General features: G+C 40.5%; 1 protein-coding gene and 1 long non-coding RNA gene across 4 annotated transcripts in view; both read right to left on the bottom strand.

Annotated features, from left to right (window-relative positions):
* The window catches only part of Plcb1 (phospholipase C, beta 1), a 689,095-nt gene that overhangs the window by 533,020 nt on the left and 129,837 nt on the right, over window positions 1–26,238 (bottom strand). The gene's annotated exons all lie outside the window — the stretch shown is intronic.
* Window positions 1,448–24,720, bottom strand: Gm39941. Its single transcript, XR_866761.2, has 2 exons — window positions 12,025–24,720; window positions 1,448–11,175 (listed from the first exon to the last, which is right to left on the bottom strand). It is a non-coding gene; the product is annotated as a predicted gene, 39941 (long non-coding RNA).

Genomic DNA, 26,238 nt, shown 5'->3' with positions numbered 1-26,238 from the left:
GCCACTCCCTGGAGCAGTAGGCACTGGACTGGAATGCAAACTTTCAAATGCCAGGATCTTTTCCCCCATGGCATGGACAAGCATTAATGAGCCAGGCAAATGAGCAACAACGCAAAAGTAAAACTGCCCAAGTAACTTTATATTATTGTGTATGGAAATCTGTATATACTACATAATTTCCTAGGGAACTGAACTGAGTACAAAGACCTAGAAGAATTGGAAAGAGAGATTTTTTTTTAATTCAGAGAGACTCCTGGGGATATAACAGCAGATATTTACACTTCCAAGGAGAAACACTTAACAGAGAGTAAAATATTTACTTAGACAACCATGAAGGGCAAGTCTCTTTTGAAAACATAAACTTTAAGTACTCTTAAGTAGATTGGGGAAGTGGGTGGAAAGACTTGTAGCTTCATATAATGTTTAAAGTATTTTAAGATATGGTCTCTCCTGGAAACAACATTGTCAGTGGGCAATGGCCTCTCCAGTAAGGTCAAGGGTGCTGTCCTCTATGGAGTTCCAAATCCCCCAGGCAAAAGGAAACCTTTCACCCTTTGAGCTTTTCTGGTACTTCCTGAACATTCTACCAAATTCTTAACACATTCAACATTGCTTCTTCTTGCCCCCTGCTTTCCACAGAACTGCTTCAGAACAGCTAGAAAGGGGAGTCTTAATTATATTCAAAAGCATCAACATTAAACATAGGGACTGTTCAAGTCCAAAGTACCCCAAATCATGTATTCGTGGCCTTAGGCATGGTACTTAACCCTCTCAAGCCATACTTTTAAAATATGTGCAATCACCAAATGGATTGCAAGGGTTAATACATAAACATTTCCTAGGCTAGTAACTAGAACACAGAAATAATCACATTAATATCAAATCAGTGCTTGACTCTAGAATTTCTGGATAAACTATGAATTAAAGGTCTATTGGTGGCAAAGTTGTTATATTCACAGATAACTTGAATTTTTAAATGAAATATTTATTTCTAAAATGTTTTAAAATATTCTAGTGAAAACATAAGTTTGATGACATTATGGGATGACTGCAACCCCAAACAATCATCTCTTGAATTTACTCAAAAGTGTTCTAGAATGTAGATTGGAATGTTAAGCTCCTCTTTGAAAGCATTGGACTTGAATCCTGACACACTCTTGCTCAGAATATGCCCTGACTAGCTAACTTAGATGACTGATCTGGAGTTTGAAGTCTTTATTTCAGGGACTTTACTGTTTGGCTTCACATTAGTCTTGCCTTTCAGCCTCCCTGACAACTTATATTTACTCTAATGAAGACTTGCTGACCAGTATGTGCCATGATAATTTTAGGAGCAAACTTCAGTTTAAATGTAAAGTTCAACAAGAAAAGTACCTGGAAACCTATCTCTCTCTCTCTCTCTCTCTCTCTCTCTCTCTCTCTCTCTCTCTCTCTCTCTCTCTCTCTGTGTGTGTGTGTGTGTGTGTGTGTGTGTGTGTGTGTGTGTGTGTGTGTCCATTTCTATAGGTTCAGCTTACACTGATTCAAGCTTCTGCAGACTGAAAATGTAATCAGGGAACTAGAGAGTTGACTTAAACACTGGGTAGTGTTCTTCCAGAGACCCTGGGTGATCCCCAGAACTGACATGGTGTGTTATGATGCCTATGAACTACAACTACAACAAGCAGCACAGGAGAAGAACCCAGAGGGTGTAGGAAGGGCACGCATACCTTGGGGGAAATCAATTCTTATTCTCTTTCAACCACAATCCTAATATGTCCGTTTCAGGTCACCCAGGAATTTCTCATTCATAGATCCCTACTTTTGGATTCTCCATATCAAAGAAGGCTAGATTATGGTGCATTTCCCAAGTGACACTTTATAATGTCCCTTTTATTCAATAAACATTTTATGGTGTTTATGAAATAAAACATCCTCAGAACAAAATACTGTTCATGTGAATTTTCTCAAATGTAATGGTAGTCTATATACTCAAGCTATTGTTGACTATACCATACAGAGAATAGCCAAATTTTACAAATGTGTGTTCAACAAAGTACAGGGTTCAAATCCCAGGTTGGATAGACACTTGCTCAAATATGTTCATAGCAGTTTAATTTGTAATAGCCCGAAACTGGAAACAACTGAAGATGTGGTACATCAACACAATGGAATTCTGTTTAGCTATTAAAAACCAGGACAACATGAAATTTATAGGAAAATGGGTGGAACCAAAAACTATCTTCCTGAATGAGGTAACTCAAACCCAGAAAGACATGTATGGTATGTATGTACTCACTTATAAATGCACATTAGCCATAAAGCTACAATCCACAGACCCAAAGGAACTAAATAATAAGAGCTCAAGGGAGGATGTATGAGTCTCACTCAGAAGGAGAAACAATATACTCATCAGAGGTGGGTGGAGAAAGGGAATGAGGTGGGGAGATAAGTTTGGGTATCAGGTGTGGGGAGAGGTGGAGCTAGAGAGGGCTGGGAGTGAGAAAGGAAATTGGTGGGGAGGCAGAAGGAAATTGGTAGGGAGGGGGAAGGCATCTGTGGGACAGGAGGCTCCTAAGAGGATATGGGAATGACCCTAGCTGAGATTCATACCAGAGGGGGATATGGAGACTCAAGTGGGCACCTCCTATAACCAGGCAAGACTTCTAGTGGAGGGAGAGGGAGGTCAACCCATCAAGACAACCTCCAACCCAAAATTTGTCCTGCCTACAAGATGCACAGTGATAAAGATGGAGTAGAGACTGAAGGAACAGCCAACTAATGACTGGCCCAACTTGAAAGAGCCATGTGAGAGAGCCCACCCAGCACTATTAATGATACTGTGCTATGCGTATAGACAGGGACCTAGCATAAGTGTCTCTTGAGAAGCTTCAGCCAGCAGCAGATGGAAAGAGATGCGGAGACCCACAACCATACATCAGGCAGAGCTGGGGAGTCGTAGGGAAGAGTGGGGAATAGAACTGAACAAACCTGAGGGACCAAGGACACCACAAGAATATCTACAGAGTCAACTAACCTGGGCTTATAGAGACTCAGAGAGACTGAATGATCAACCAAAGAACATGCAGGGGCTAGATATAGGCAACCTACACATTTGTAGCAGATATATAGCTTGTTCTTCCTGTGGGTCCCCTAACATAGGATGGAGTGTCGTCTCTAACCCTGTCGCCTGCCCACGGGATTCCTTTCTCCTTACTGGACTGCTTGGTTGGGCCTCAGTGGGAGAAGAGGTACTTAGTCTTGCTGGGACTGGATGTCCCAGGGTGGGGTGGTACCCAAGGGGTCTTTCCCTTCTTTCAGGAGAAGCAAAGGGGATAATGGGGGGAGGGGGGAGGTTTGCAAAGGTGGAACAGAGGGACCCGGGCTGCTATTGGGATGTAAAGTGAATAAATACATTTTTAAAAATCCCAGGTGAGACTATGTGAATTAACTGGCTTTGACTAGAAACTCTTCCCTTCTGACAGAGGGGATCTGACAGCACTTGAAAAGGCTATGCCTCTCTACTGAATAGAGAGGCTCCTCTCAATGAGAACACGCTGTGAGGTATATTTTTTATGTCAGTTCTGTCAAACCCTGACATGCAGCTCGCCCCACACAATTCAACAGATCTGGTCAGTAGCAGCTAACTCTCAACCCTCTGACAACCAAGTTAGCTGCCCAATCTAACAAATAAAGGAGACTTGTGGATAATTTGATATTTTTTCTAGTTTCCTTCTGCTGGTCTAAGGCCTGTAAAGCAGTGATTTAAAAAGACCTGTGGACTATCTCTCATATGTTTTTTCTGTTATTGTCGCTATCTTCTATCTTGGAATTCAATGAATGACTTACTTTGTTTTTCATTTCCAAACACTATTATGATTCTAGTGCTATATCGTACCAACTTATTTCTTTCTTATTTTATACATTATTCCTAGGCTAGCATACAAAGAACTTGACCTTATAAAAGGGGGGCTTCATGACCTTGTAATGCTGTGGGCTGGAATACGTGAGGATTGACAGAACAAAGACCACAATTGCAGAAAAATACAACACAGTAATACAGGTGGCCTTGGAATTTAATACTGAGAATGTTATAGCAGATGGCTCCTATTGGATCTTCCAAAGAATTCATGCACAAATAAGGGCTGGAAATACGGAGTTCATCTGAGTGATGCAGTCCCAGGAAGAACTGAAGGTATGTAGAAATAAAAGGTGGGGAATGGAAAAAAGCCAGAATGGAACATGCAATAAATGAATAATGATACACAGTCATAGGAGTGCATTCTCATTGGGAAACTGAGAAAAGTGTGCCTCAGATCTACCCCCAAATAAAAGCTGAGACACTTAAGGAACCTTTCTAGCAGATCCCATCTGTAACTGGTCAAGAGCTGCTCCAGGGCATTCATTCCTGAGGAGCTCAGGCAGCCAGTGCCTGACTGTGAGCATTCCAGAGGAGACAACACAGCAAGCAACCAGAAGCTAGTGGCACATCTTAGATGTCGAGGGAGATTCAGAGGGCAAGGCACATCTGCTGCAGGGCACACATGCCTCCTGCACACATTCCCAGGACAAGGACATATTGTGGAAGTCTTTTAATTGGGCTTCACACTGATTTGAGAAATGTTCTGAAGATTTGGGGGACACAGTTTTAGGCCAACTGTTATTGAAACCTTCATCTTTGTTGTTAATAGTATACCAAGGAACTCTTCATAGGTGGCTTTGAAACCTACAACATCCTGATAAAATATTTAAGGAACCTCAACCCTCTCTATCAGGAGGTGCCTTTTTCAATCACAAGGCCTGTATGACCCCTCCAGTTTCTTTATTATCCCTACTAGTCTTTAGGGCAGCAGCAATACTTTTTTCAAAAGCTAATTTTCATTACCATATACCAAACAGAAAGGAAGGAAACAAACATTTTTAGGAGGGACCAGCATTGATAGGTTTATTAAGTACTTAGAACATAAAAGTAAGGTATTTCATGAATGACAAAATGGTACAGGCAAAGCAGACCACAGATTAAAATCTGTGTCAAATCAAGATTTTTTTTCTCACATGTTTCCATTTTGCTACAGAAAACAAAAACACAAAAACAAAACACTCACCCAAATAAAGGCCTCCTCAGAGAAAAGCTCTGTGACTCGTTAGCAGTGTCCTCCACTGTTTTCAAACTCCATAGGAACAGCTTGTAGCTACACAACTTATTTAGACTTAATTTTCACAGACGCATGGTAAGTGGACAAGCTAAACTTTGAAGGCAGCAGAGAATACCAGAAGCCATTTTCCCTTCCTCGTCTCCTCTTCTCTCCTTTGCTTTTCTCCCTGTCTTCTTCTCGTTTCCTTCTAATTTTCCTCTTGGCATTTTTTTCCTCTTTGTTTCACTGTTTTTTTGTTTGTTTGTTTATTTGTTTGTTTTGTTTTGTTAACATTAAGTATAAGTTTGAATAAAGATGCAACACAATGTTGTATGTAATGAATACATAACACACACATACACATAACACACACTGATATGATCAAAATATTAAATGCTTTTAATTTTAATATTTTGACAAATCTTTTCATAAAAAATTACTTTGTACTCCTTGACACCTGAATAGACACGAAGATGGAGTCTCTAGATACTGACTGGGTAAGTGTCAAGACAAAGCTAGAGCTAGATTAAAAATAGCGTTAGAGAGATATGCAGGTTGTGGCTTGGTTTCCCCAAGAAATGACATACAGAGAAGAAGCCAGAATTGCTCTTACCAGTGGCTTCTGGCTCTGAGCCTGGAGCTGTCAAATTCAGGACAAACCACACCATTGTCATATATTAATGGCTAACTTTGAGTAGGATACTCAAGTTTCCCCTGTGAGCTAACATACTTTTATGACACTTATGGTTGCTTATTTACAATGTTCTTTTAATGCACAGTTCCTCCTTGCAAAACGGATGTGTCATAGAAGGGAATCCTTCAAAACAGTTGGCTGGGCAAAAAATACTCAGAAGTTCTAACAGCTCTCAGATATGGTCTCAGATGTATCACAGGCAATAGTCACAGTCGTGTGCGCATGTGTCACCATCGCTATGAAAGCTACTAATGTGAGAGACACACTTATTTAATAGTAACACAATGTGACATATGGAGAAGCATGTTTCTTTATCCCTTGGCACATACTGAAATGATGTCAGATTTGAGCACAAAGAGAAGCTGAACTCCTTCTCTACAGTCTCGCCATTATCACCACTATCATATTTGATCCACAAAAAAAAAGGTGGCAATGCTTTTAAACCTGTCCTTACTTTACTATATTGTAGTGTATCGACAGTGTACTGATCTATACCCGCAAATTGATTTGAATGAAGTGAACAATAATTTAGAGCTACAAATTATAGCTGTACATGAGTCACTATAAGAATAAACAAAATGTAAACTCTTCCATCCATATTTAGGGGTGGAAAAAATTGCCCAGAGACATCTTTAAAACTACCATGTGTACTGCAGGAACAGCAGCTAACACCTCTGCCTACCAATATGCTTTGCCTTTAAACAGTAGACTATAACCCACTGTAGCAGGACATGCCTGAAACCCCACCACTCGGAAGCTGAGATGGGAGAAGTTGCTAATTTCAGGCAAGTCTAGACTGCAGATGGTGAAAATCTGTCTCCAAAAAGGGCACAGACAACTGGAGTCTAGCTTTTGTCCTCTTAAGTCTGGCTTTGAGAAAAGGGCACCGGAAATGACAGTATGTCATGATGAGCCTAAAAGTCTAGTAGGCTTATTTTCTTCCTCTCTCTCTCTCTCTCTCTGGTTGCCCTGGTCAGCCACTGTGTGAACAAGCTGTGGATGACCCCCTAGAGGACACTGAACCAGTTACTCTGTCATTACAACCAACTTACTGCTTGGCATATAAGTAAACCGAACCAGAAGAGCCAACTGCCCAGACAATCCAATGAGATCTCCGACATTCACATATGTGAACTAAGTAAGGGCTTAGTGTCTTAAACCACTGGGACTGGAACAATGCTTTAAGCAACATTGCCTTGGCAACAAAGAACTAATGCATCAATGGAGGTAAGGTTTCAACACGAGCTGGACTCACGATGCAGGCATTCCCAGACCTATCTTTTGAGGTGAAAAATAACTATCAATCTCATCCAGCCTTGAATCCTGCAATCTGATTGGCCTAAACAGATAAGGTCACTGATATAATAATGAAATGGATGGCATGGAAGTAACCACCTATAGTCTGATAAGATGTAAAGCCTGAATGAGGAAACCCATACCTGACACTATTAACATTACCTATGTCTGGATAGGTAATAGGCCCTATGGGAATAACAAATACTCTTTATTCTGCTAGGCAGTCATAATATTAACATGACTTCTAATGACTTGTTGCTAACCCCATTGATCAGGACATCTCTCAACTATCACCAGAGAAGCTTCTTGCTGTAGATGATGCTTAACACAGACACCCTTAGGTGGTCAACATACAGAGAATACAAGTCTGTAGAGTGCTCAGCCCTAAATGAAACATACCCAGAATACCTTTCCCCAACAGGCTCAGAGATCTTCATGGAAGACAGAGTTGAAATATTATAAGAGCCAGAGAAGTTAAAGGACTTAAAAAAAAGTCACTGTTTTCCAGACATACAGGTCAGCTATCCATAGGAACTCACAGTGATTGTGACAGCCAGCTACAAGACCGGCACAAGATCACACCACACAAATCTAGCATAGAAGTGAAGGTGGAAGTGGACATGAAATTCCATCACTAGCTGAGGAGCTATTGGCACTTAACAGCTACTGGGAAAGGTAGAGCCTGTTTCTTTTAAAGTGACTTCTAATAGGTTGGTTATACTCCAAGGCAGACTCCACTCTGAAGAGTAGTTAAGTAATACACATTGGACTCAACGGGTTTAAACATTTTCTTTTCTTTCTTTCTTAGTTTATTTCTTTTTCTTTTTTAACAGAATTACCTATACACTAGGATATATTTGGAGACAAGGCTGGAGAAAAGCAAACTTTGACTACCATTACCATTTTCCTTGTGAATGCCAAGCTCACTACTGGTCTATGTCTTCTCATTTGGAAACTGCGGTGCTTGATAAGTTTCAAAGCAAGACATAAAGAAAATAAAGTGCCCCTAAAAGAATCTAAATGGAAAGAAAACATCACTGAAAATGCCCGAGAGGCCACAGTAAGCAATAACAAGGAATGTTTTAAACTAAAAGGACTGGTGGACAGGCTAGTCAATAACTGTACATTTTATGCCACATTTTCATGATGAACAAAGTATCACAAAAGCTTATGAAATTGTAGCAAGATGGACAAGTTATGATTGGGAAAAGAATGTGCCAAAAGAGATCACAGGCTCAGTCACACTGACAAGCTTAGGAAGAAGCTGGCTTGCATGTGGAGCTCAGCTCTCCTCATCAAGTCTGCACTAGCAGGGGCTAGAAGCCCTTGGAGGTTAAGCTTTCATTTCCTAACACTAAAGCTCTGTGAGTCCCTCAGCTTCAGGGCTGAATGGTGTTTGGGGAATAAGGGTATTTACCCAGCATGCGCTTGCCCCCCTGAGTACTAACTTGGAACAAGCACTTGCTAGGAGATCACCTGTGTATGCATAGTAAGAGCCACCCGGCATCACCAACCATGGAGACTTGAAATTGCTTCAAAAACTAATAACGGATAAGAGAACCCGCAGAATTAGACACTCTGACAGTGAGGCCAGTGATTTTGTTTAACAAGCTCTCTAAGAGAATCTGACACAGCCTCGAATATGAAAATTGTGTTTTCAAAGCATTTCGGTGTATTAGTTTTCTCCAAACCCTTAAATCTCCATCCACTCAACATTTCTCCCACTTTGAAACTCTCCAGTTGTTAAAAGGACTTGCATGTCACAGTTACCCAGTGTCTGCTTGCCCTTTGACTTCTCTCCTTCATTTATTTAATACTTACTAAGACCTACTATGTGCTAAACACATCACTGAAAGTAAACAAGGATCTTTTTCTTCCTGGGTTTATGTACTCTGTGTGTGTGTGTGTGTGTGTGTGTGTGTGTGTGTGTGTGTGTGTGTGTCTGTGTGTGTGTGTGTGTCTGTGTCTGTGTCTGTGTGTGTATGGGAGAAGCAGTGGATGTAGACAGAGAGTAAACATGGGTATTGTGACATATAACATGCTAGCAAATCACATAACATAAGACATAGAAAAGGGGAGGGAAAAGAGAGTGCTTATGTCCCCAGCAGGGCCTGGGGCCAATGAGCTGCCTTCATCCTCCCAACAAGACCAATGTGGGGAGGAAAACAGAAACTCCATTTCCCTGGTCCTAAGAGTTCATTAGTAGCTTCCAATCTCTTTCTTTCCCTCAAACTTTGTTATCTTCATGTAATCACAGCTATGGTTTTTAAGAACCTTGGGGAGATAGATACACTGTGAGGCAAAGATCTGTACAAAGGCATTTGTTAGGGGATAAATGTGAGATCAGTTAGAAAGGAATGGAAGGAAAATAAAGGCAATGGAGAAATAAAAAAAGAGAAGGAATGTGAGGGGAATAGAGAAAAAGAGGAGGGCTAGGAAGGGGAGGGTAGAAATGGGAAGAGGAAAAGGGGGAGGGAGGCTAAAGAGGAGAGGGGGAAGGGAAGTGAAAAAACGAGAAAAAGAAGTGAGATTATAATACAGTCACTGAAAATGTACCTGCCACCCTCTTAGGAGCTCTGAGCTGACATGGTTCTTCCTAAAGAAGGTTGAGCCCCAAGTCAATACTCATTATGTCAATTTCTACAGCGGAGTATCCAATATGAGTTAGTGTTCCAATACCTAGCACCTTACAAAACCAACTAACTTAATAAGGGCATTGAAAAAAGAACACAAACCCCAAATGTCTTGTTTTTTTTTTAAATATATTTTTCCATTTGAGACAATTGAGTAATAAAACTTTGGCCCAAATGTCCATAAAACGCTAATCCACAGCTCAAGTGCCTTGTAGAATTAGCAGTATTGAAACGTAAGTCTTTGCAGGAGAGTGTTAGTTCTGCCAGATATCAACAAAGTGTACAAGTTCTTACTCAAGGCAGGTGAAACTGCCAAGATTATAATTGCTTGAAACTGTAAGTAGGCAAAGAAATTAATGTTGCTGAATAGCGTTCCCCGAGAGCTGGCAAATTTACTCGAGACTGGATATCATCTGGAAAGCAGGAGAAAAAACTCCATGCAATATGGTTAGCTTTTCCTGAAACCCCTGAGTGGTCATGGCTAACATGGTAAATATTTAATTCCATCACTTGCAGTTAGCCTTTGCCCTCAGTGTTTCACTTTAACAGCTCAGAGAGTTTAGGCAAACATTCAGACTCCCTTTGCCTGCCTGGTGTTCTTGCAGGCTTAGCAGGCTGCCTTGGTCCAGAATCAGAGGAAACAGGGTAAGCAAGACTTGGAGACAAGAAATTTAATGGGAGTGGAAAAGGACAAAATAAGAGCTGAACATGACCTTCAAGGATAAGAAGGATTCCACACACCCCTTTTTGTTATATGAGAGACTACAGTCTGAAACAGAAAAGGGGGAGCTTATATCTAATGACTCTGGGAAGAGGGAGATATTTCTTTCTCTTTGAAGAAGAAATCCAGTGCCCTGACAAATGTTCTTAGCCTGTCAATAACCCGAGTTTGCCTGATAGACCTTCTGGTTTCCAGGATAATTTTCTCCAGTTGAATGTCATGATCAGCAAGGTACGGTGACTCTTTAGTATTTAGGCGAAACGAGTTCTGAGAGTTTCTCATTAGGCTGGGACACAAGAGACCTGCAGGAGCATTGGAAGCAGTGAAGCAACAGTTACACTGGCCATCCGGAAGAGCATCCCGGAGCCCAGCACATGATATGAGCCATCCATCCCTGAGCTAGTTGGTACATCTTGGGACAGCTGCTATATAGCACATTTTTCAAAGACATAAACGGCACTGGTCTCTGCTGTTGCATTTTCTGATCCGAAAAAAATGTGTTGCATTCTGCTTTAAAGAAAAGTCATGCTGGAGTAGAGGTTAAGCACCCTCTCAAACACTTCAAAATTCTACAAAGAGCAAGGGTCACCTCCAAATCACTGTACCTTGTCCACAGAAGGCACCAACTAAGCAGCGAACTGGCACTGTGGGTATAGATCAGGGACTCACGTTCCTCCTGAGGGCACAATCCAATCCCTCATTTGTAATTATGTGTTTCTGCCAAGAATACAATATAGATTAATCACAGACTTAGGGCATCAACTAGATCATCAGCTAGTGGCCTTAGAATTTGACTGTCTTCAGCTCCCTAGCCAAGTATAAGTGGCAACTGAGAAAAACCTAGGTCCTGCTAAGAGCAAACAGTGACTCTAGAGTCATAGAAATATTTGCTTATTACCCGAGGTCCTTTCAAATCATCAAGCCAGCCAGCATCTGAGAAGTGACATGTGCATTTAATAGAGATTAAACCTAGCCTCACACTGAGAAACAAGATCTATCAACTGTCACTCAATCAAACACAGTTAAGTACGTCTCTCCTCTCATTTCTAAAAAGGAAGATAGATCACAGTGAAATTCAAATGGTACGCTTTCTAACTCAATCAAGCTCCCACTGATTGCAGAAAACTATAAATGAATGCAATGCTTTCTAGACCAGACATAGTCTCAGAGGGATCCTGAGGCTCGCAAATATGCACTGTAACAGAATAGATATACCCACTCAAATATCTAACATTGTAGATGAAACTGCTGTAAGACCAATAAAGGCCAATTCACTTTTATCTGTTTTCAGGGTTTTTTTTTTAATAATTGACTTCATAACAAAGTATTTTACTTTTACAAGTGTTGATGTGGTACAAATATAGATATTTTAGTATACATTTGTGAATTTTGATAGAAGCACTCACATTATGCACACCCTACTAACATGTGGGTTATCTGCATGACCTGGAGGGCCCCCATGTTCTTAGTCAATCTCGGGCCTGAAGCAACCAGGATTTCTTTAGATACTACAGATTAATTTTGTTTGTTTCCAAATTCATGCAAATATAAGATGTATAAGCTTACCTCCTCAGCATCATGTTTTAGAAGGACACCCAAGGCTGTAAATATCAGACTTCACTCTTTCATGTTGCTACATAGGATTCCTTGGGGGCAGATGTAGAATCACAAATTTTAAGCTTTGGTTCGGCTACTTGAAGCTGATTAAAATGCTAATATAATAATGTGCATCGTTTCTTTCAAAACAACATTATTTTAAATTTCAAATATAGTTTAAAAGAAGGAAGGAAGGTTGGAAGGAAGCAAGGAAGGAAGAAAGGAAGGAAGACAATATGCTACAGACCTACAATAAACATTTTATCTTTAGGGCCTTTTGCTGGCCTCAGAAGCCCAACAACCTGCCTTGATCTCTTAGACACAGCAGCCACAATACAACCTGAAGAATAATTCCCTGGGTGCTTTATTTCTGGCAAACTCCCTTAACTGGTTAGTGTGATAATCCCTTTCTTAGAAGAACACTTAGCACTGGAAATGTGTGAGGCAAACACAAAAATCCAAGTCCCAGTTTCATATGCAAATCAGCACCATGGAAACCAGGGCAACACTGCTGGGCTCAGGGCAACTGGTGGGGAACAGATGCACTATGAATCAAAAGCTGAAGAAAAGTGTTGTCAACAGGATTATGGACCCAGCCTGCTACTCACTCTGTGGCCTCTTTTAATTCTCAACTAAGAGTCTGCAGCTTGACACTTCTCTGGACTACTAGATCATCCTGGGGCTTCTAAGTTTCATTTGTGACCCCAACTAGCAAACCCTTGCTTATTTACAACACAGATATCCAAGTGTATCACTCAGCGATCTTACAGTTACAGTAAACATAATTTTAGAAGTCTTAAAAGTGTATACATATCTATCCAAATAACAAAGTAAATGTGTTTCTGTGTCAGGTACATGACTGTAGGAATACTTTTTATCCCCAGTTCTCTTTGTGTGATCATAATCACCTCTGAATGTCATTATGAAATTCAACACTACATCTGATGATAGAAATGGATGTCTTAATCTAGGGCACAGTGGCTCTACCTGCAAAGGTGTGCATAGACTTCTAGGGTGATTAACATGTTCTTCTTTTGGTGGGAAGGATGATGTCACTAGTACACATATCAACACTGAACTATACAAAAAAGTCATTCATTTTACCATAATCAAATTTACTACTATAACACAACAGAAACAATACATTATTAATATAGAGTTCCATAGGTCCTACTAAATCAAGAGGTTCCTAATGCCCAAAGAACCCTGATTCACTGAGAGTAGCTAAGAGCTGCAGTGAGACCAAGAAAGTCCGAGGGACCCTGGTTAGTGAGCACCCCACCATCCAGTTATTCTACTCTAAAGATCTTCCATATTTGTCCAGTCTATGTGGACACTTCACAATAACTCAATATACATACACATGTCAAACTTCCTGTACTACCAATGACCTTTCCAAGACAGCTGGGGAGCACTTGGACTCTTTGCAAAGCCACAGATGTCTGGAGAGGAGAGCCTTGGACCAGCCAAGGCAAGGTGTCATTGAATACTGAGCCAGATTGGCAGTGAAGCCCCTGAACATACCTTAAGCTCTTTCCCCTCATCCTCTCTCTGAAAAGGACTGGAAAGGAGACTTCACTGTGTTCCATCCCAGCATTTTCTTAGTATGAACTGTTAAAGATTCTTTTGTCATTTGATTTTTGTTTTTAAGCTTGGGTACCTGACAGGTTTATCCTAGAAGATAACTCAACTCAATTACTTATAAATAAGGAAACTCATTATTGATCCTTTTAACTAAGTAATCATTAGTTGCACAATACAAACCTGGGTAATACCTATCAAGCATTTGCCATTTAAGAACACAAATGGCTTCCTTCCAAAGAAGTCAATATTCACTCTACCAACTCTTACTCCTCCCAGTGGGACATCCTTAGGCTTACTTGACATGCTTGGCCTATCTTCTAGCTGGTGACTTCTAAAGCTGTTTCAGGAAATAGATTAATTCAAAACAGGGAGCCTTGTGCTCATGAGCACGGTCACCAAAGGGACCTGTGACCCTGGTACAGACACATTTCCTGATCCACCTAAGAGCCTTCACCTCCATAGTAGATAAAGGAGTTAAAATAAATAGTTTTCTCACCACAATAGTCAGTGATTAAACGGAAACTACTTATAATGATTGGTCTCAATAATACTTGGTTTCTGACTCAACTATGATATATATGTATATTTAATTCTACTGGACTTTAATTTTTAAAGGGGACAGTGGGAAATGGAGGAGTGACAAAAGATAGCAGTGGTGGACAAAAACAAATGAATGACAATATCATAGTAAAACCCATTATTTCCCATACTAATTGAAAAGATTAATAAACATATTTGATACCTTTCACCATTACAAAGGAGGAATCCATTAGCTCATATCTATTAGATATAAGGGGAGAATGAAGATAATGTTGGCAGATTTTAATATTATTATCATTATTCATAAATAACAAATATAACTTAACAATTCTTGGCAAAGCTCATTAGAAGTTCATGGGCCCATGTGGATTAAAATTCTACCCCTTCCACATTTAATTATATGATATTTGGGGAACTACAGAACCTCCTGTATTTTAATTATTTTTTTATCTGTAAAATGGGTCTATTCACAATGCTTCCCTCATGGTCACTATGAGAACTAAGTTAGTTAATTTTTTGCAAACAACATAAATCCTCTGGCTAAGTCTTATAGACCTGTTTCTTAAGTGATAAATTACAAGTAAATGTTTTGCTCAAAAAAAAGAATTTGACAGTTATCAAATCATTGTCTCTCCTCTGAAATAAGTCCCTTTGTATGAATCAGCGGTAGATTTTGCGTGTTTGACAGGAGTACAACGTTTCTGGATTAACCATTCTGACCTTTAAAGTCTCCTCTAACAAAAGCTCAAAGGAGCCCTGGAGAAGGAAACCATCAAGCATTAATCAGACCTGTTCTTAAGTAACAGCACAATTAATGATTAACAATGGGAAACCACTGGACTAAAAACAAATCAAACCCCTCATTAGCACTGAAATATTGTTTCCACTAGGAAAAGAAGTAGCCGGGTGTTTACAGGTGATTCCAGTTATGAACTTGAGAGAATCAACCAACTGCTCCATTCATCAGACATGCGGCCCTCTGCTGAGCCCAACCCTACCAGGATTCATTTGATGCTGACTGCAGACAGAGAAGGTTACTTGTGATTAGTTTTGATGGAACCAATTAGCATTGAATCTAGAGCCCCCGAGACATTTAATTGACCCGCAGATGTCCCCTTCTGCACCCACCATGTACACCTAACTCCCAGACCCACCCTCAGGTCTTGGGCATGTTTCCTTTAAAAGCAACACTATTTTTAGACATTGAAATGTGGAAGCTTCTGCTAATTCTATTTAGCGAGCATGCAGGATGCCAGCTAAATGTCCCACTTTACCTCATCCCTCACCAGACCGACAGTTGGAAACACTTAGTTCTGCTCTGCTTCCATTGAGTCTCTGCTTCCATTGGAGTGATTTAAATCACAGATAAGTATTTGTAAATGAGCTGAAGAAATAAAGATGTGTCTGAACACTCCAAGCTGCCTTGTTAGAAATGTGCATGGTTCTAGGCTCATTCTTGGGGATTTGGTTAATGCTTTGCAAATTGCAACAGAGTTCTTTCATGATTGTAACATTTCATGGCTCTACCTGTGCTTCCAGATCAAGAATTTATTTAGCTCTGTTAAAATATGTCTTAAACTCTCCACTTAGAAAATTGCAGGGGAAAGTATGCCAAAAAAAGGTCTTTGTGTACTTTCCAAATAACCTCTAACCTGCTAAGCAAACAGCAGTAAGTTCAGCATTGTCTTATTTCATAGAACATTTACTGTGGCTAGCTTTTGGCTGATCATCGTAGAGACATCAAGATAATCCATAAAAACTATTATTAATTCCACTTTACAGGTGGTAAGACTAAGGATCACACACATTATGGGGCTTGGACACAGTGAATAACAGGTTGATAATTCATTTGAAACTTGAAAGAATTTAACAAAAGCACCAAGTATATAAGACAGGATATGTGCAGGAGACTTCACAGCCTGCCATGCCCAGTGCCCTGAATGTGGAATTTCTGGGGTACTTGTCCTACATGGCTTCACTGGTGGAACTGGCACCATTAGCCATAATAAATCCATTGAAAACAGAGAGGAAAAGGCTGAAGATTTGTAGAAACACTGAGCCTGTCCATACTTTGCTCTCTTCTGTTTTCCTTCTCTAACAGAACACTATTCCCTACATCTAATCTCAGTGGGGTGATAACCAATAGAGAGTATATTCCATAATAGGAATGGTTTATGGGTTTAGCATCCTCTGGCAGCTCCTAAACTGTCAACAATGCTCCACTATGTTCATAGCAGCCCTATTTATAATAGCCAGAATCTGGAAAGAACCCAGATGTCCCTCAACAGATGAATGGATACAGAAAATGTGGTACATTTACACAATGAAGTACTACTCAGCTATTAAAAACAATGGATTTATGAAATTCCTAGGCAAATGGATGGATCTGGAGGATACCATCCTGAGTGAGGTAACCCAATCACAAAAGAACTCACATGATATGGACTCACTGATAAGTGGATATTAGCCCAGAAACTTAGACTACCCAAGATACAATTTGCAAAACACATGAAAGTCAAGAAGAACGAAGACCAAAGTGTGGACACTTCACCCCTTCTTAGAATTGGGAACAAAACACCCATGGAAGGAGTTACAGAGACAAAGTTTGGAGCTGCGATGAAAGGATGGACCATCCAGAGACTGCTGCACCCAGGGGTCCATCCCATAATCAGCCACCAAACCCAGACACTATTGCATACGCCAGCAAGATTTTGCTGAAAGGATCCTGATATAGCTGTCTCTTGTGAGGTTATGGCAGTGCCTGGCAAACACAGAAGTGGGTGCTCATAGTCAGCTATTGGATGAAACACAGGGCCCCCAATGGAGGAGCTAGAGAACGTACCCAAGGAGCAGAAGGGGCCTGCAACCCTATAGGTGGAACAACAATATGAACTAACCAGTATATCTGGAGCTCTTGTCTCTAGCTGCATATGTAGCAGAAGATGGCCTACTCGGCCATCACTGGAAAGAGAGGCCCCTAGGTCTTGCAAACTTTATATGCCCCAGTACAGAGGAACACCAGGGCCAAGAAGTGGGAGTGCGTGGGTAGGGTAGCAGGGGTGGGGAGGGTATAGGGGACTTTCGGGATAGCATTTGAAATGTAAATGAAGAAAATATCTAATAAAAAATTGGGAAGGGAAAAAAAGAAGAAGAAGGCCTTAAATGCAGCACATTAAAGTTTCATCAGAGTTGGATCCCAAAGAACAGGCCTAAGGCATGGTATGGCGGCACAAGCCTACTGCCTCTGCTACTTAGAGGACTTAAGATAAATCACTAGAGATAAGAGGTAAAGAACCATGTCTAAATCTACAACAACAACATCCCTACCTATGCAGGCCTTCAGATCCTCTGAAACTGACTATCTGGAGCTCTGGTCTCACAGTCCACAGTTGCTTATTATCAGGAGAGAAATGATGTCCTTTGACTTAATTTACTTTGGCAGACTGAAAACAGACCCTGCAAACTCCATTGGTTGCCTTGTATGCCTGTCTATGAAAACAAAGGCTAGCTGCTACCCAGGCACGGAAATGAGCATCTATATTTGCATGTGTAATTCCACCAGTTACTAAAAGCTGAGTTGACACTGCACCTGATACAGGACCAGGGCCCTGCCCTTGAGGAAGATATGTAAACACCACTATGTAGAACTTTGGCCTGTTAGGGCAAGTCAAACCATAAATCCAACCTCATTTTTCCTTTCGTTCACACCACTAGAGGGCAATAGCTGTAGACAATAAGGCTGACATAACAGGAATTGGACTTGGACTTCATTCATTCACCATAAGCTGGCATACGCCAGAAGCTGGCATCAGCTCTCATGATGAACTGGAAGAAGATGGTTTTGCCCCAGAAGCATCTGGACCCAAGGCCTGGTGCCTAGGCAATGCTTATGCTTTTACCACCTTGAGCGGGCTTCTCGGCAGGGAAACAGGGTTGCTAATGTTTGTTGAGTGTGGAGAGGATCAATCAGCACAGCACTTTTAGAAATCCAATGCATCTCCCATTTAGAGTATGTGAGGAAAATAGCAGCTTCCCTCAAGTAATTGTCAATGGGCTGATGCTTTCCGGAAGGGTGAGGGAAGTGTTGAACCATCACAAAAGAGTGAGGATTCTCAATTCTGAGTCTAATGGGCAAAGGACCAATCCCTGTTTCCCTTTTTTATAAAATGCCTCATTGATAGGGTAGGACGTGCCAACCACTCAATTTATAAGATTGTTGCTGAGGATTGTATAAACACTAGCAACTTTTTATACCACAATAGAACACTCCACAATGAGTGGCTATTTGTTATTAAATAACAACAATGATGACAATAATAATTGTGTATACAAGGATGAGTAGAAACACACACACACACATACCCCCCCACACACACACACACACAGTGCCAAGTAAAGAATTTTGAAAGGCTCTGGGTTGTTTTGCCCATAAAAGAGGCCCCAAGGAAGAAGCTTGAGACCAGCAATCTCACTTATTAAAGAGCTTTCTCACACAAGGAGACTTTTGATTCATTGTGTTCCACCTTTGGGGATAAATCAGTCTCAAAGGATTAAAACAACATGGGACTCTCTCTTTCTTTAGTCTTCTTAAAAAAGAAAAGAAAACTAGCCAATAGGACAGAGACAACACAGACTGTTTCTGAAAAAAGGGAATATGGAGGTGACTAGAGGAATTGAGGCAGTACCAATTTCCAATTTACAGAGGTGGCCCCAATGCACCACAGACACTGACTATAGGGGGCACAGCTGACCTTTAAGATCTTCTGGAGACTGACATAATTAAGCCAGAGAAGCAGGCAAACGCTCTAGAACTACGGCCTCGTGATGAGGACATTGCCCAAGTGCCTCCGAGTCCGTTGGGTTGGGTTGGGTCCTCTGATCTACTAGGCTAGGACTTTGTGCTCTCAATTGCCCACACACCTCCCTCGTTCCAGAGAGCTGGGACAAGCACTTGCTCACCTCTGAGATGATCTTTCAAGGAATCAGTAAGAAATGTTATTTGTTTGAGAGGAGAACCTGGCCTTTGGTGACCGTTCCATTTTAATTCATGGCTTATTGGCAATCACTCATCTCCTGCTGAAAATTAATTAAGGCTTGTGTTCAGCAGGAGCTGGTATTTGTTTTGAATCTCAGGCCCTAACACCTGAAATTCTGAAGCGACAAAAAACACATCTCCAATTTGGGGCTCGATGAGGCAAAATTGAAGAGCCCCCTGTTGCTCCCAGCTATTCTGTTCTGAACAATGGACTATAAATGTTCCTGGCAACAATACTCGGGATGGATTTCAGCCACCTGGAAGTTCCTGCTGATTTTACCAAAAGGGAAAAAGAAATGTATACCTAGATGAGACAGAATTGGCCAATTTGAACAGGCAAAAACTAATATTTTCAATGATTAATTGTTTTACCATCACTTTTGTCATGATATTCATTTGCCATGATAGTCATTTTCTGAAAGAAATAGTACATCGTGAATATGAAGATTTCTAACAAGTCACTTAAGTTGAGGGCATTATTCCACCTAATAAGCTTTGTGTTTAACAGAGGGCATATCACCCATGGATTTCTCTGATTTCTCGCACTTCTATGCCTTTGAAAGCCTCTATGTGTCTCTGTGGCATCCTTGTAGCCTCCATCTGCTCAGAAAGGTAAGTACAGGCACTTTTGAGAATGTCAAGAGTTTGAAGCAACCCTTGCCAGGAAGGCAAATAGGGGAAGAAAATCACGACCTTTACTTTGAAACCCCAGGTCTCTATAAAGGATAACATAACAAAGAGGGAACAGGAAGCTTTCTTTTGCCCCAGATTTTTTTTTCTTATGTATTCAAGAGCTGCTCCTGAGAGCAGACCGTCTATTTCAGGGACACACGTAGGATATCAGATGGATTCAACTCTGCCTTTATCAGGATAGGCTACTCCTTGCTGCCACCATCCTCTTGCTAGAGACCACCATCCTCTGTGAGTGCAACAATTTGAAGCTGATCCCTATCTCACAGCAGGGCAGTGAGTGTAGCTGATATAGGCTGTTGTGCTTTTATTTTTTTCTACATTATCTTGGATCTCCTTCTTCCAAGACTGGCTCCCAGGATCCAGAAAGCTCTACTGCAATGCCGAGATAATACATTAATTATGGCATAATACTTGATAATGAAATTATTTCTTAGAAGATAAGAAGGGCCCAAGCTTTTACTTAAAACTTATACGTGATTAAATAAAAGGCATGTTAATAAATTAAAATTATAAAAACTGCAAAGTGCACCACAGCATGTGCCCTATAATCAATTCAAACTCCAGTGCTCTGAACACTCTGTAATTAGAGGAAAAACTAGACATGTATAGTCTAACACAGGATGACAAGACATTGGAACCTCTCTGATACATTTCTAACTGAAAACCAAAGATTTAAGTAGCCAAAATACAACATTGACATCAGATAAAGTAAAATTAAAAGGCTAATTTTTGACCAAATCAAGTAGTCTATTTAAAATTGAATTGAAGTTGACTTCAATTGGCCACATCTTTGGCCCTCATTATTGAGTGCCAGAGTGTTGAATAATTGTCATGAGATCAGCAGATGCTATCATACAAATGGAATAGTTTCCCAAATTAGAGAACTGGCATGTGTTTCTTTATAAAAGAAATTAGTTTAAGAATCTCCATTATTTTTTGTTGGCAAGCCACCAATTGTTCATTTTGCATTAAACCTAGCTAAAAATACTAAGTGAGAGGTTTGGGGGAACATAAGAAGGGGTCTACCCAGTCTACTAGTAGCACCGGAAGCAAGAAAAAGAAAATGAGACGTTTTAAATAATGCAATCACATGTGAAGGCTGAGCAAGTGCTTACATGAACACTGAGTTCCTCTCAGGCATCAGGCACTGTGCAAAGTGCATCACCTTTCCTGACATTTTTAATCTTGCTGATAACTGTAGGAGGCAGTTGCTATTATTATCTCTATTTTGGTATGAAGCCATCAAGGCAAAAGGAAAAGTGATGTGCCAAGCTCAAGCCGTCAGGAAATGATAGAGCCATTATTGGAATCTAGGTAGTCTTGCACCAAAGCCACATTCATACCAAATCCCAACTCCTGATGTAAGTTCTGCCAACCTCCAGGCTGCGCCACCTCAAGCACCAATTCCATTTATTTCCTTAGGACAAATCCTTCAGCAAGGATTTACTGAGGCCAAGCGAATGAACATTTTAAATTTATACCCCGTGACTAGATGGGAAGCAGACCTGGTCTATCAGGAAGGGCAGGTGAGAGGATTACAGATGGTGGACTCAGCATGAGCAGAAGGGCGCTGGGGGCAGTGCTTCAGCAGTGGCAGCCGGAGTTTCATTTGTCTACTGAGTGGGAAACAGAATGGTGCATGAGAGAGACGTCTCTGATCCCTGATGCTCCATTTACCTCATAGAATCCACGTTTTCCTTGAATTCAGGCAACACATATACTTGCAAAGATGAATGTGATATTTGCTATTTAGAAACAAAAGGAAGCACTATGGACTCATCAGGGCTTCCTGTTTTTTAATAAATTATAGCAAAAACCCCCTCTCAAACGTTTTACAATAGAGAAAAAGTGATGTGACTCTTGAATTTGGGGCGTCAAACTTACTTCTCTGCAAAGGGCCTGTTTTATTTGAGCTGTAAGAAAGTTTCCCAAATAGTATTGCTGTCCTTTGTAGGGAAAAGGATACTAAAGAATTCGACAGTACACAATAGCTGGGTATAGATTTACTGAAGTTACATTCCTAAATGTTGAATTTCCAGAAATGGAGTAGGGTTCCTTCAGCTCCTATGACTGGGTCCTGTACTTCCAAAAGTCTAACTCACAGGAACAGGCAGAAAAAAATTTCTCGAAGTATATACTCTTGTACAGACTTCTGCCCCCAACTCTGGCACAAGTTCTCTCTCTCTCTCTCTCTCTCTCTCTCTCTCTCTCTCTCTCTCTCTCTCTCTGTGTGTGTGTGTGTGTGTGAGAGTGTAAGTGTAATATATACATATATGTGTATTTGCGTGTATGTGTGTGTGTGTGTGTATGTACATATGTATACCACGAGCACTGCCTAAGAAGACAAGGTATCTTTCAAATGAAGTAGATGCTGGTGATATTTACCAAAGTCTTATCTTTATAATAGTAAATAGCTTCCTGAGGCTACAGCAAAGATACATCACTTATGTCTTGAAGCCATCCCTGTCAGTTCTTTCTCATATTCAGTCCATTTTTAGTGAATACTTACAATGAGCCAAGCACTGTACTACACATTGCAGTTATGAAACAATGGGAGCTCCTTTCCCAAGTGCCTAAAAATAATGCCTCCCAAATAGCTGTGCAGTTGTAGAGAAGGGAGGTCCATGGAGCAGTGAAAGAGAAAAGGTTAATACTGTGGTTGGAGGAGGAGTTTTTTTTTGACCTAGTGTGTAAGGCTAAAGGCTTTAATAGTCCCAGTTCATTATCTTCCCTATATCCAAGTCTCTCTCTATGAAATCAGCATATTCCCTGCTCTCTGAGACCCAGCTAAGGAACATAATATGTTTCAGCCAATGGGATATTAGAACCGGTATGAGAGAGAACTGAGTAGCAATTGGAGTCTCTACCTATACTCTCTGCCTCTCTGGAATATATTATGCAGCAAGTGTTCTGTGGGATGAGACAGGAGGGAGCTGAGCCTCCCTGCTCGTCCTAGCTGAAGTCATTTCAGACCAACCCCTCGCCATGGATTCGCAGGCATGTAACTAAGCTTATTGGAGAACAACCAAAGCAAACCCAACCTCTCTACATCTGGGAGCAGCAGGTGCCTACTTTCGCCATGCTGTGGGGAGAGCCGGATGATATATAAGGTAACATCCAAGTGGCACACTGAGAAACCAGAAGCTAGTTAGGGGGAAATTCTTTGACTTTAAAATTCTATAGAAACAAAGAGAAATTGAAGAATTCTAGGTATCATTACAGTATAAAAGTAACTAAACGTGATGATGGATCAGACAGGAAACATCAGTCTAAGAAACATTAGTGGGTAACTCTTATACATCCTGGTTGGAGAAATAATAGATTTGCTATAAAATTTACTCAAAAAAGAGAATATGGGATTAAAATGAGGGTAAGAGAGCAATATGTAAGTGGAGATGTCAATAGATAGCTACAAAGGAGACATAGAGAGGGTTGGTGGTATGAGTTTGGGAGTAGAAAGTATATACATCTCTATCCAATCCCTGAATGGCATGCCTTTCAGTGAGGCGAATGTTGAAAATAGAAGGGGGTCTGGTCCTAAAAGTAGCCTGTGCATGTTTATATGTGCATGTAAGGCACATGATAAAGCAGGTAACATCATTAAAAACAAACCCAAGATAGTATTTTAAGGTATAACAACTAGGTGCTTAGCTTGAAAATCTCTATGTGTTGGTCACTGTACTAGGCAGAAAAAACTGCTTAAGAGTCTAAGTGAACTTCCCTCTGAAAAATTAGATATACCTGAAAGAAAGGAAATACAGAATAGAGGCCCGAGGACAGAAATTGTGAGTGATGGCTGTCATAATGGGGTGCGTGAAGGTGCCAGAGTACTTGGGGTACCTCTGCTGACTCCTTTTGGCTCTATTCTAGAGCATCTATGGTGTCTACCATTTATTTTTTCCATTCATAAACTATCTACTATCTAGCAAGCATCTATCTATGTCCTAGTTAGGGCTTTAAATTGTTGTGAAGAGACATCATTATCATGGCAACTTTTATAAAGGAAAACATTTCATTAGGGCTGGCTTACAGTTTCAGAGGTTTAGTTCATTTCATCATGGAGGAGAACATGGCAGCATGCAGGCAGACATGATGCTGGAGAAAGAGCTGAGAGTTCTACATACGAGAGCTGGTACCAAGAGACTGTGTCCACACTGGGAATAACTTGAGCATATGAAACCTTAAATCTTACCCATACTCCCTCCAACACCTATGCCAACAAAGCCACAACTCCTAATAGTGCCTCTCTATGGGACAAACATGCAAACACATCAGGCTATGGGGGCCATTTTTATCAAACCACCACAATCTACTGACTCTATATTCCTGATAAATAGTACTATAAGTAGAATTGCCCATGTGAAACATGCCCACGCATGTATTTTAACATGCTCGATTCCATTGAAGGTCCTCTGTCCTATAACATCATAAGGGCTTGGATCAAAGAAATGCTCAATGCATACATCTAAAAATTAAAAATAAATAATCTTTACATGCAACTCTTTTTTATAATCTGAGGAAACACACACACACACATAAAAAAGTGCAAAATAAGGTTTGATTTCCCCAAGGAATTTTTATGTCACACTGTCTCATTCTATGTTGAAAGTAGAGAAAACAAAATCCTGGGCTCTAGACTCCCAAATGGAACAGTATGTTCATGCCTTCAATAAGTCTTCCTTAGTACATTGAGATTAAATGCATTCCCTTAAAAACAAATATCAGAAATATGACCAAGGTGATATTTTCTTAAAAGAAGAAATAGCTTGAGTAATAAGAATGCAAAATATGTCGTTTCTTGCTCTTCACTCCTGTACTCACAGTGAGCCTTGAAAGGATGTTTGCCTAAACTCTGCATCTGATTCAAGTTCTTGCTTCATCTTATCAGAACAGGCGTTTTGTGGGACCATGATGCAACATGCAAGACCAGCATCAGGACATCCTACAAAGTCAACAGGAACTCTAAACAGCAAAATAAATGCAAGTCAGACATGTCAGCATTCAGGTTAGGACCAACGAGGCACAGAACCTACTGCAAGATGCACAGAATTTGCCATTTTATGATAACCTGTCCCTCTGAAACCTTCTGGTAAAATTCCTGGTTTTAATTCCTGAGAGAATGTCTACTCTTCATCTTTAAAATCCCTCATAGCTGCTGGGCGTGAGCGATTCCAACATCCACAGAGTCCCAAGAAAGCTTTCTTTTCCCAATCAGTGCTCTCACTCTCAGCCATCCTTCAGTGGATATGATTATTATTACTTGGCATTCAATTGCCTTCCCCCATTTTCTCAAGTTCTCTTTCAAGAATTTTGTCAATAAACAATTAAGAGACCATGGCTTTCAGTGGCTTTCCCCCATACTATTTTTGTATTTTTAACGTCAATGTACAGCTATTCTCTGGCAATTGAACTATGAATTACTATGAATATGGCAAAGCACACTTTAGAATATATGTTCATCAGTACACTCATACACTGGAGACTTTTACCTTCATTTCTACATATCTGTACATAGATACACAGCAACTCATATATGCATATAAATCTATGTTTGTATATCTTGCATAATGTTACATACATGTATACATGCATCTGTAAATAATTGCACAGAGATATACAGAGAGACATAGGTCTATACACTTAATCTTATCCAAGTTCTTTCCAAGTAATGAAAAAGAACTTGCAATAATAAAGCATAGACTGCTGAGTAGAAATTATTTTGTACTGGAAATTACTTTTTTAAATCTCCCTCATCTTGCACATCAGCAGAAACAAAAACATATGATCACCTCATCATGTGTAAAATTGTAAACAAAACAACAGCATGGGCAAAGGCTAGTGCATTTTCCAAAGCTTCCTCTAAAGGTGCTCAGTATCGGAAACTCCTCCAGCATACGATCTCAGTCCTTACTGTGCGGGTGGTAGAAGGAAAGAGAGACAGAGACACAGACAGACAGATACACACAGAGAAAGACAAAGCCAGAGACAGGTTGACACAGACAGAGACAGGCAGACTCAGACAGAGACAGATGGAAAGCAGGAGAGACCCACATATACATGGCTAGACACAATCTCAGCCCACTTGATTAAACACCCAGCAGAAGTTAGGCAAGAAAAGCAGCCCTTGTCTGAGACTGAGGCAGCTGTCCACAGCTCTCTTTCTTTGCCCCACCCTATCTTGTAAACCACCATTTCCCCCATCCTGAAGACAACCATCTACACCTCAACATGTCAAGCAGCATCAGATATCCAGATATCAGTCAGATAATAACACTTTACTGTGAAAAGTTCTCTGCTGTCGCAGCTACTAATACTGTTTTTTTTTGTTGGTT

Source organism: Mus musculus, chromosome 2 (genome assembly GCF_000001635.26).
Source record: "Mus musculus strain C57BL/6J chromosome 2, GRCm38.p6 C57BL/6J".
Taxonomy (NCBI): Eukaryota; Metazoa; Chordata; class Mammalia; order Rodentia; family Muridae; genus Mus; species Mus musculus.
This window is presented reverse-complemented; position numbering and strand designations above follow the sequence as displayed.